This window comes from Lithobates pipiens, unplaced genomic scaffold, assembly GCF_037356315.1.
Source record: "Lithobates pipiens isolate NorthernLeopardFrog02 unplaced genomic scaffold, aLitPip1_a1.2 Scaffold_30, whole genome shotgun sequence".
Lineage (NCBI taxonomy): Eukaryota > Metazoa > Chordata > Amphibia > Anura > Ranidae > Lithobates > Lithobates pipiens.
This window is the reverse complement of record NW_027507791.1, coordinates 164,652,052-164,662,574: the sequence shown is the minus strand read 5'-3', so window position 1 is coordinate 164,662,574 and position 10,523 is coordinate 164,652,052. Positions and strand designations below refer to the sequence as shown.

The 10,523-nt window shown below is 52.8% G+C and overlaps 2 pseudogenes; both read left to right on the top strand.

The window, feature by feature from the left end:
* The first annotated feature begins 6,774 nt into the window (after window positions 1-6,774).
* Window positions 6,775-6,893, top strand: LOC143948066 (5S ribosomal RNA; annotated as a pseudogene).
* Window positions 6,894-8,989: 2,096 nt separating this feature from the next.
* On the top strand, window positions 8,990-9,108 carry LOC143947567 (5S ribosomal RNA; annotated as a pseudogene).
* The last annotated feature ends 1,415 nt before the right edge of the window (window positions 9,109-10,523 follow it).

Below are 10,523 nucleotides of genomic sequence, written 5' to 3'. Positions count from 1 at the left end.
TTATCTTTGAAATACTGATTTAGTTCCTCTTGCATGTGTATTTTGTCTGCCTCCTCACTAATAAGGTTCTCATTTAATTTCCAATTGGCTGGTTTTCGGGGCAACAAAGAGATATTAATGGTAAGCAAAATGGGGGCATGATCAGATATGGTTGATGAAGCAATTAATGAATTTGTCAATAGGGAAAGGTGGTGGTGATCAAGAAAAAAAAATCAATCCTGGAATAGGATTGGTGGGCGCTCGAGTAATACGTATAGTCTCTTGCTCGCGGATGCATTATCCTCCATGTGTCCATTAACTGGGTGTCACACAAGCGTTTACGAATGTATGCAAGACGCTTACGAGGAACCGAAGACCTGCCCACGGACGTATCAAACACTGGTTCCAAGGGGACATTAAAGTCTCCAGCCAGGATAACACATCCACTAGCAAAGTCCCTCAATTTCGCAAGCGTAGTGGCAATAAAAGTGGCCTGATCTCGATTAGGAGCATAGAGGGTCGACAACGTACATGGCATCCCGACCAGGCTGCCCCTGAGGAACAGAAAGCGTCCGTGAGGGTCACTCAACATCTCTAGCATGTTAAAAGGGGTACCTCCACGGAACCCAATGGCCACACCCTTTGCCTTATGCACATCAGAGAGACTATAATACCAGACTGGGTATTGCGGGGAGAATAATTTCACCGAAGTGGTGTGGGTAAGATGGGTCTCTTGCAAGAAGACAATGTCCCCCCGCAGGCGACCCAGTTCCCGGTATAGACTATGACGTTTACCAGGGGCATGGAGGCCCCTCACGTTTAACGATAACAATTCCACCGCGGCCATGGGGATCCGTCAGAGAACTCCAAATACAGCCCGTTACCAGGAAACAGGACCAGAGGCAGGGGAAGTAAAGGGCAGGGGGATGAAAGAAAAAGTGTGAAAAGGAGAGGAAAGAGAAGGAGAGTAGTGAGAAGGTAAGTATTACAGGTTATGACCTGCAACCCCTGCAGCACACACAACCCAGACCCAATTGGGTCTACCGCGGCATGCGCACACAGCAGATTGCAGTGCAGTAAAGGAGCAATTGACCGGGCCACCCCCCCCCCGGAGCCCCAGCCATCGAAACGGCCGGAGCCCGGGGGCCAAGATCCGCCCAACACCCCCCGGAGGGAAAACACATGTGGCCAGGCAGCAGCAACCCGCAACAGTCTAAAACAGAAGTCGCAGGCCGCAGCTCCGGCTCCAACCCCAAATTACAAATTATATAATAACACATAAATGAAAGAAATAGCACAGAGTTCATGTACACTTAGGGAAACACAAGAACCGAGAACACCAGCCAACAACGTTCACAATAGGGGATCCAAGTGTCATGAGGTAGAGACAGTCAGAGGCATGTCCCAAGTGTCCCCGGTGCAGGACCACCCGTAGGCACTCCAACACTTCGTTCCCATTAAATTAGACACCCCGTAGGCAGCTGAGAGAGTATGACGTTAAACACCAAAACAGAAATAAAAATGAAAGGTAACATAAACAACTTCTTATACTTGCGGGACCAGGGAAGCCGCGCCATCAGTGCGGAATACTGGACAGAAGAGCGCCATCAGACGTGCCATCTATGCATGCATATTAGCTGGGCTAAAAGAGGGGACGCGTTGCTTGCGGGACACTCTCTGCCATGGCTCCTCAGGATTATTCGGTAGGGGTGGGATGCCTTCCTGCCAACCCGGTAAATCCGGCGGGGATATGCTCACATCCATGCAGAATTTTTCCAGATCTTCTGGGAACCGCAGAACCGCCGTCTTCCCATCTCTGTGTGCGATCAGGGCGGCAGGGAAACTCCACCGGTAGTTGATGGAGGACAAGCGCAGTTTCTCAGTTAGGGGACGCAGGGCCCTGCGTCTCTCCAGAGTCTCCCTGGCCAAATCAGGAAAAAAAGAGAGTGACGCCCCATAAAAGTCCAGGACTCGGGTCCCCTTGAGTTTTTTCATGATGCGTTCCTTCTCTTCAAAATAGTGCACTCTGCAGATCACATCACGCGGAGTCTCCGCCGCCAGGTTACGAGGGCGGAGGGCCCTGTGAACTTGGTCAATTTTCAAAGGATGGTCAGCCGCATTCCCCAATAGGCCGTTAAAGATGCCTCTTACCATTGGGAGGAGGTCCTCGTCCCCGGTCGCCTCCGGGAGCCCCTGGATCCGGATGTTGTTCCGTCTGTTACGGTTCTCTGGTCCTCGATCTTATAGAGGGAAGACCGATGAGCGATAGCGAGAGAGCGGGTAGTTGCTTACAGAGACCTAATGGCGGTAGCATGCCTGTCCAGCCTCTGCTCGGTCTCCTCTACGCGGTCCAAAACTTGCGCTAGATCCGAACGGACAGCGGACACTTCTCTCTTGATGGATTTCTCTAGCCCCAAGAGCATCGATGCCAGTTCAGACTTAGTAGGAAGTCCGCTCACCAGCGCTGCCACTTCCGATCGGCTTGTCTCACTCTCTTCCCCGTCAGAACCCGCTGACGAGGCCGGGGATTGAGATCTGCATTCAGGCCTGGGGCGGGGGCGGGGCCTGCGGGGGGCGGGGCCTGTGGCCGCGTTTGTGGTAAGCAGAGAGCGGCCTAGGCCATCCATGTCCCCCACCTCATCAGGCTCCGCCAGGAACCGTTTGATCGATCCCTCGGGCGCGCCCTTCTTCGGCAGGGACTTGCCGGTTCTCCTACCCATCGTTCCCAGGCATGTGGAGTAGTTCATGCGGCGAATAAGTGCTAAAATACCGGGGTCAGCGCCGGAGCTCAGGGACAGTGCGTCCTCACCGCTACATGCCGAGACCACGCCCCGAGGAAATCCTTTGATTACGTGAAAGCGGCTTTGAGAGCACGTTACATCCGCTATAGTGTTCTTTTTCCGGCCCGGATGGAGAGACGACCCGCTTCTTTAACACCCCCGGAGAGGCATCCGCCTGGATTGATTCGCTGGCGCCAGCCCGCTGATCGACTAACTACCTCTTCGGAATTGTTTACAACCCATTCTACTGTTGGGATGCCCACGGCCTTTGTTGCACCTGTTGTGCCCTGTTTGCACCGATGGTGGGCTCACCTTTAATGCTGGCAGCAACCTCCCCGGTAGCGGGAGTTCAAGTTGATACCCCTGACCTGAGATACGGTCGGGAGAAGGCTGTGACATGCCGCTCCTCTTTGCCCTTTCCTGCTCCCTCCTGGAGCATGGGGGCTCATACCATATGTTCCTTCTTCCCCTTTTTGGATCATTTTCACTGATGGGACAAACTGCAATTTTTCTTTATCCTCCCAGATCCATGTCCCTGTCAGCCTCCTTCATAGAGCAGGCGGTTGCCTCACGCCTAGTGAGCCGCTCACTTGGTTACCTAAACCCCCCCAGGATGTCTGGGGGGGTGGAACTTGCCTCCTGCACGGACCCCCAGTTACAGCAGGCGAGCTGATACACTTTGGGATGAATACCCTCCTCAGTTTAAGGGGGTTGGGTGGGGTGGGGAGTGGGGACTGTTCCCCTAACGGGGCCAGGGACTTTTGTTTCCCTTTTTCTTTTTTCATGTATGGTTATTGGGGTTATCTGTTTGTTCTCTGTTTAGTTTTGTTGTACTTGTTTACTAAAAATATTGATATTTCAGTGTTGCATTGTCCTCGGATATGTATGTCCCGGGTCCAGCGGTCCAATCCGGGAGCAGGGTTCCACAATGATCCTGATCCTTCCACTGCCCCCAGAATCCATGTCTACACTTAACATTGTATCCTGGAACACCAGGGGATTGAACTCCCCGGTTAAGCGATCCCTGGTGTTTCAATTTCTTCAAAGTTATAACCCACACATATGCGTACTCCAGGAAACGCACCTCATCGGCAGTAGACTTCTTTCCCTCAAAAAACCCTGGGTGGGGTACCATTACCACTCCACCCACTCTAGTTTTGCCAGGGGGGTAAGTGTCCTAGTATTGAAGTCCCTCCCCTTTCGGCTCCTGGATCTGGCCTTGGACCCGGACGGCAGGTATGTCATTATTCATGCGACAATTTACTCAATGACCTGGACCATTGTGGGATTATACTTACCCCCGCCGGCCTCATTGCTGGTGCTGAACCAAATCACTAGCAAGATGGCCGAGTTTGCCTCTGATAATGCTCTTATCCTGGGTGATTTTAATCTAGTTCCTGACCCAGACATGGACAGACTGACTCCGGGGGGACACCATGGACCTGGGCTGGCTGCCTGGGCAGACACATATGGCCCCGACGGATGTCTGGAGGTGGAGACACCCCGGGTCTCGGGCATTTACATGTCACTCTGCCACCCATAAAACATTCTCCCGCATTGACTTGGTCTTTGCGCGGAGCCCAGTCCTCCCAAGGGTCGTAGACATACAAATATTGCCCAGGGGGATATCGGACCATGCACCTCTGTTTCTGACATTGGATCTTTCCCTGGGACCAGCGGTTAGACTATGGAGGCTTTCCAGGTTCTGGATCTCAGATGCCGCTGTGGATGCTCATTTTAGGACCGAATTGAACAGCTATTGGGAGGAGAATGCAGGTTCGGCTGGGGCCACGGTAGTCTGGGATGCCTTTAAGGCTACCACGAGGGGGCACTATCAGACTATCATTGGCAAAATACGCAGGGAACGTAGAGCAGAGCTAAAAAAAGCTGAGGGAGAGGCGGTCTGCGCGGAGGCTCTTTTTGTCCGCACTCGGGACCCCCAACATTATTGGCAACTGCAAATCCTGACCAGAGAGGCTGTTGATCTTCATACCTCTCTCACCCAGAAGAGAATGCTAGCTCAGTCCCAGCGGATCTTTGAGCAGGGGGAGAGGTCGGGGAGGATGCTGGCCTGGCTCTCCAGGGAACAGGCAGGGGGGTTGAGCATTTCACATATCAGGGACAAATCCGGTCAGTTGCTTCACACCCCAGACGGGATTAATAACTGTTTTGCGGAGTTTTATACATCTCTCTACACCTCTAGGTCGGATTACAGTAAGGAAGAACTAACGACCTACTTGGCCGACATAGATATACCAATCCTCACGGAAACGTACCGAAATAGGCTGGACGCCCCTATCACGGTTCTGGAGATTCTCCAGGCGGTTAAATCTATGCAGGCGGGTAAGATGTCGGGACCGGACGGAATCCCGGCGGAATTCTATAAGCACTACGCTACGGAGCTCTCTGAAAGACTCCACCATCTATTCTCTGCGTCGTCGCATATTGATAAACTTCCCGACACCATGAGCGAGGCGATCATAGTGGTGATCCCCAAGCCGGGGAAAGACCCCACCTTGTGTTCGTCATACCGCCCTATATCACTGTTAAATGTGGACGCGAAAATACTGGCCAAAATCCTGGCCAACAGACTAACTTAGTCATCACGGCCCTTGTCCATAGTGACCAAACAGGTTTTATGCCAGGCAGAGGCACAGACATTAATATCAGACGCCTACTCACGCACATAGATAGCGGCCGGGGGGAGACGGGTGTAGTGGCCTCGCTCGACGTGGAGAAGGCTTTCGACTCTGTTGAGTGGGGTTACCTATGGGAGGCGCTCTCGCAATTCAGATTTGGCCCAGGATTTAAGAATTGGATCCACATGCTGTACCACAGCCCCTCTGCTAGAATCCGTACCAATGGCTGTCTCTCCGGGCAGTTTCAGCTGGCACGGGGTACGAGACAGGGGCACCCCCTCTGACCAGCCTTATTTGTCCTTGCGATGGAGCCCTTGGCTATTTTGCTGAGAGCGGATACTGGGATAAAGGGGATACAAGTAGGGCCCATCGAGGAAAAGCTGTCCTTGTATGCAGATGATGCTCTGCTTTATTTAGTGGACGCGTCGTCTTCTTTGGGCACTGCACTGGAACTGATTAATCGATTCGGTCAGTACTCAGGTATCCGCATCAATTGGGACAAACCGGTTGTTTTCCCACTCCACTCCTCGACCCCTCGCATGCCTCATCCACAGCTTAAATGAGTGGAAAGTTTTATATACCTGGGGATTAAGGTCAGTGGTAGAGTTCAGAGCTATCTGGAGGACAATATACAGCCACTCATGACACAATTAGGGGCTAGGTGCGCGGCATGGCGATCTCTCCCTTTATCCCCAGTGGGCAGAGTCAATTTGTTAAAAATTAACAAAAAATTACTTCTTTCGTAATACCCCCATCCACATTCCCAGGACTTTTTTCCAGAGACTGGAGAGTCTGTTTATATCCTTTGTCTGGGCTGGGAGACCCCCCAGGGTAGCTAAGCAGATACTATATCTCCCACTATCGGGGGGGGGGGGCCTGGCGCTCCCAAACTTTCAGATCTACTACTGGGCGGCCGTTTTGGTCACAATTCGGTGGTGGTTCTCCCAGCCCACACAAAACCCGGCGGTCACCCTGGAGGCAGCCATCCTTGGCTCCTATGCAGCTCTGAGTAACCTACCATTTCGGGGGCTTAGGGCGAGCTCCTCCATGACGGGCTTGATGCGTACCACGGTGAGGGTCTGGCGGGAGACAAGGAGGAGCTATGGAAAGCCCAACCACATCTCCCCACATATGCCCCTATGGGGCAACCCCATGCTCCCTCACCTGAATAGTATCCCAGACCCTTCTCTGTGGGCGAAAAGAGGAATCGTCACTTTAAAGCACATAGTTTATCAGGGTAGGCTAATGATCGCCTGGGAATACTGGATGCCGTAGGCTTCTTTTTATGTTGTTGGCTTTGACCTTTTTTTTTAGCTTGTTTCCCAAGGTGACCATCTTGGCCTTTGTCAAGAGGCTTCAGAGTGCCCAAAGAGAGTGCCTACGGCCAAATCACCCTGAAAGAGCCCAATCTCATCTGATCTCGGAGGCTAAGCAGCGATGGGCCTGGTTAGTACCTGGATGGGAGACAGCCTGGGAATACCAGGTGCCATAGGCTTCTTTTTTTATTTTTATTTTTATTTTTTTATTTTGTAGTATGCGACATACAATGCAAAGGCAACTTCAAAGAATGTGTGATACAAATAGTTACAAACAAACGATCATATTGCATGGATATCAGAGCCAATGGTAAGAAGTCCGAGGAGAATAGCACGTGTACAGCTTTGCGGTCATATCAAGATGAGATTAAAGCTCCATCTCGTTGGGATCCTCTACCACTTAAAATATTATTGATACTAGCCCTGCTACCCTCGAAGAGTTTCGATATCCATAGATAGGGGAAGAGTATTGTGTAGTAGTCAAATGAGGTCGGAACATACCATTTTCTTTTCCCTTTTTTTGAGTTAAGAAGGGAAATAGTAGAACTGAAAGGAGGGAGAAGGGGAAAGAGAAGATTGGGGAAGGAAATGGCAGAAAAGGAAAAGAAGGGGTAAGGGGGTGTCGTGGGTAGAGTGGATAGGGTGGGGTCCCCTGCGGTCCCCTCCCTGGGAGCAAGAGACGCCCTCGGTTTACCAGCTTATCAGCTGTCCAACGTTTGGAACAGCGATCTCCAACGATCACCATGAGCTTACTATGTCTCGCGGAGGTATTCTTCCGAAAAGCACAACTGTTCCAGTAGAACCATCTGTTCCCCTGCTCCTCCATTTTATCCTTCATTGTGGCAGTCAGGTCTTCCATTCGTTCAATATCATTTACCCTTGCGAACCACTGGGTCACCGTTGGAGCAGTTGCTGTTTCCACTGACTTGGAATGCAGGCCCTAGCTGCATTGAGGAGATGTTTAAGTAAGGACTTATGATAACGCTTTCTCGACATAGGAGTTAGATTGAGAAGAACTGCTGTGGGATCATTGGCTAAGGAAATGTCTGTGAACTTGTGGATGAGTCTCAGGACAGGCTGCCAGAATGTTTGTAATTTAGGGCATTCCCAGAAAATGTGGAGAATGGTGCCAGCCTGTTGCTCACAGCGCCAGCAGCGGTCAGATTGACCGGGGAATATTTTGGCCAACACCGCCAGTGTACGATACCAGCGTGTGATCACCTTATATGAGATCTCCTGATATTTACTGCAGAGTGACGTCTTATGGGCGAAAAAGAGTATTCTGTCCCTCTGTGGTTTGGAGAATGTCGTTTGTAAGTCCCTTTTCCATGTAGCTAGGAAGGGCGGATCCGTGGAGGATTGTGCGTCTGTCAGGATTTGGTAGGACCTAGAGAGGGAACCACGAATTGGGCCATCATCCAGGCAAAGTTTCTCGAAGGGGTGGAATTGTCTAGAGAAGAACGAATGGTTAGGTAGTGATCCGAGGAAATGGATGAGCTGTCTAGCTCTCCAGCTATCCATTGCAACAGGTACTTGCTCTAGCAGTATGGTCCCCGTGGGAATCCAGCCCGTGGGTCCAAGAAATAGGGCTGCTCTCAGAAGCCCTTTCAGGGCTTGCCTGGTAATGGCCTGGTCAGACAGGCCCGGAGGGAATCTAGGATGTCCAATAATTGGGGTCATAGGAGAAGGGAAGTTAGTCAGGTGGGAAAGGTGAAAAAAACGATCCATCTCGGCGAGCGAGGGGCAAATTAACGGGTGAGTAGTCACACAGGACTCCAATGGCCTCCCCGCCCAAGGCAGACCAGCCAGTGGAACCCGCGCCATCTCCTGCTCTAGGTTGACCCATAGCGTCAGTTCCCCATGTCGGCACCAGTCAACCACCCGTGTCATGTGCGTCGCTGTGTAATATAGAGCAGGCTCCGGGAAGCCAATACCTCCCCGCAATTTCGGTCGCAATAGCATTGCCCTACCAATACGCGTATGTTTGCCACGCCAGAGGAACTTGATAAAGATTGAGCGAACCACATGAAAGAAAGTCTGGGGTATTTTGATAGGTAAGGCTTGTAGTAGATACAGAAGTCGTGGCATCGCGTTCATCTTCAACACATTACAGCGTCCGAACCATGTCAGAGCTAGTGGGTCCCATCTTTTAAGGTCCGCTGTAAGCCCATAGGCTTCTTTTTATGTTGTTGGCTTTGACCTGTTTTTTTCGTTTGTTTCTCAAGGCGACCATCTTGGCGTTTTTGAAGAGGGTTGGGCGTGTCTTGAAGAGAACGCTTACGGCCACATCACCCTGAAAGCTCCCGATCTCGTCTGATTTCAGAGGCTAAGCAGTGTCAGGCCTGGTTAGTACCTGGATGGGAGACCGCCTGGGAATACCAGGTGCCATAGGCTTCTTTTTATGTTGTTGGCTTTGACCTGTTTTTTTGCTTTTTTCTCAAGGCGACCATCTTGGCGTTTGTCAAGAGGGTTGGGCGTGTTCTTTTGGGGGCGTGGCCTGACACGAATGGCGACGGATGTTAGATTGTAAGCTCCTGATACCTGCGGAGCTATCCGTCGCCATCCACACGATCCTGTGCCCAATCCCTGCTCAAGCCACCTCCGCCGGCTAGTTGGAGCCCGCAGCGGTGTCCCGGGCCTATATTGCAGTGCTCGGTGGCCCGTGGACTCCGCGGATCCGCCGCATTGCCGTCCGCCGGCCGCCGCCATCTTTCTGCCCCGAGGCCTCCCGGAAAAGCCTTGGCCCTGCTGCCTGCAGAGGTGAGAGACCTCCATCGGTCCCCCCACGTTGTCCACCCTCCTGCCAGGATCCCTCCGGTGGCGTTCCCTGGACTCTGGGGCGCTCGGGGAGGCCGCGGCCGGTTCCGGCCCAGTGAGGCCTACTAAGGCCTACGGATCCCCGGTGTTTCCTGCGGCCGCCACCCGAGATCGTGCTCCGCGGCCGTTCCGGCCTACCACCACGGCTGAGGGTCCTGCAGTTCTACCGGACAGGTGGACTAGAGATGGCTGAGTAGGTGGCACTTTCTTTTTGGAGCGCCCGGTCGCCTCTCGACCACCCCGACCATTTCAGTGCCTTACAGAGCACTATGCACTCCGCTAAGAAGAAGGGAGCCAAGCGGAACAACAAACTGTTCAAATCGGCGCCTCAAACCCGACCTCCGGAGAGCTTAGCCGGTTATTTCACCGCCAGCAATTTCTATCCCCGGAGGCCAAGATGGCGGCGACTCGCACGGAGGAGGAGAGCGTGTCCCCAGGTCCAGCACCACTCTCGCATACAGAGCATACACCAGCAGATGGCTATCGGGAATTTCCGCCGGACCTCCACCCCATGGACGACGAACTGAGGCGGGCTGCCGTGCCGACAGGCGGAGTGGATGCTGAACTGCGTATGCTGCTCCAAGCGTTGCCGACGAAGGCGGACATAACCGCTCTGATAGGGACTGTGGAGGCGGCTCACCGCAAAGAGATGGCGGCAGTTAAGGCAGACGTATCGGCGCTTAATTCTAGGGTGGAGGCGGGGGAGACCTCTCTGGCTGCTTTTGAACAACGTGTAGCGGCGGTGGATAGACTCCAGGAGGCACACGCAGAGACTCTGGTGGCACAACAACTCCACTTGGAGGAAATAGAGGATAGGAATCGCAGGAACAACCTGCGACTCCGGGGCTTACCTGAGGCTACAGGCCCTGAAGACTTGCAGGATACCGCTCTTGCTATCTTCCGCGCTATAGAAGGCATCGAGCTCCCGGACCGGGTGGAGATCGACCGGATACACAGAGCGCTAGGCCCTAAACCTACGGACCCCCTGCGGC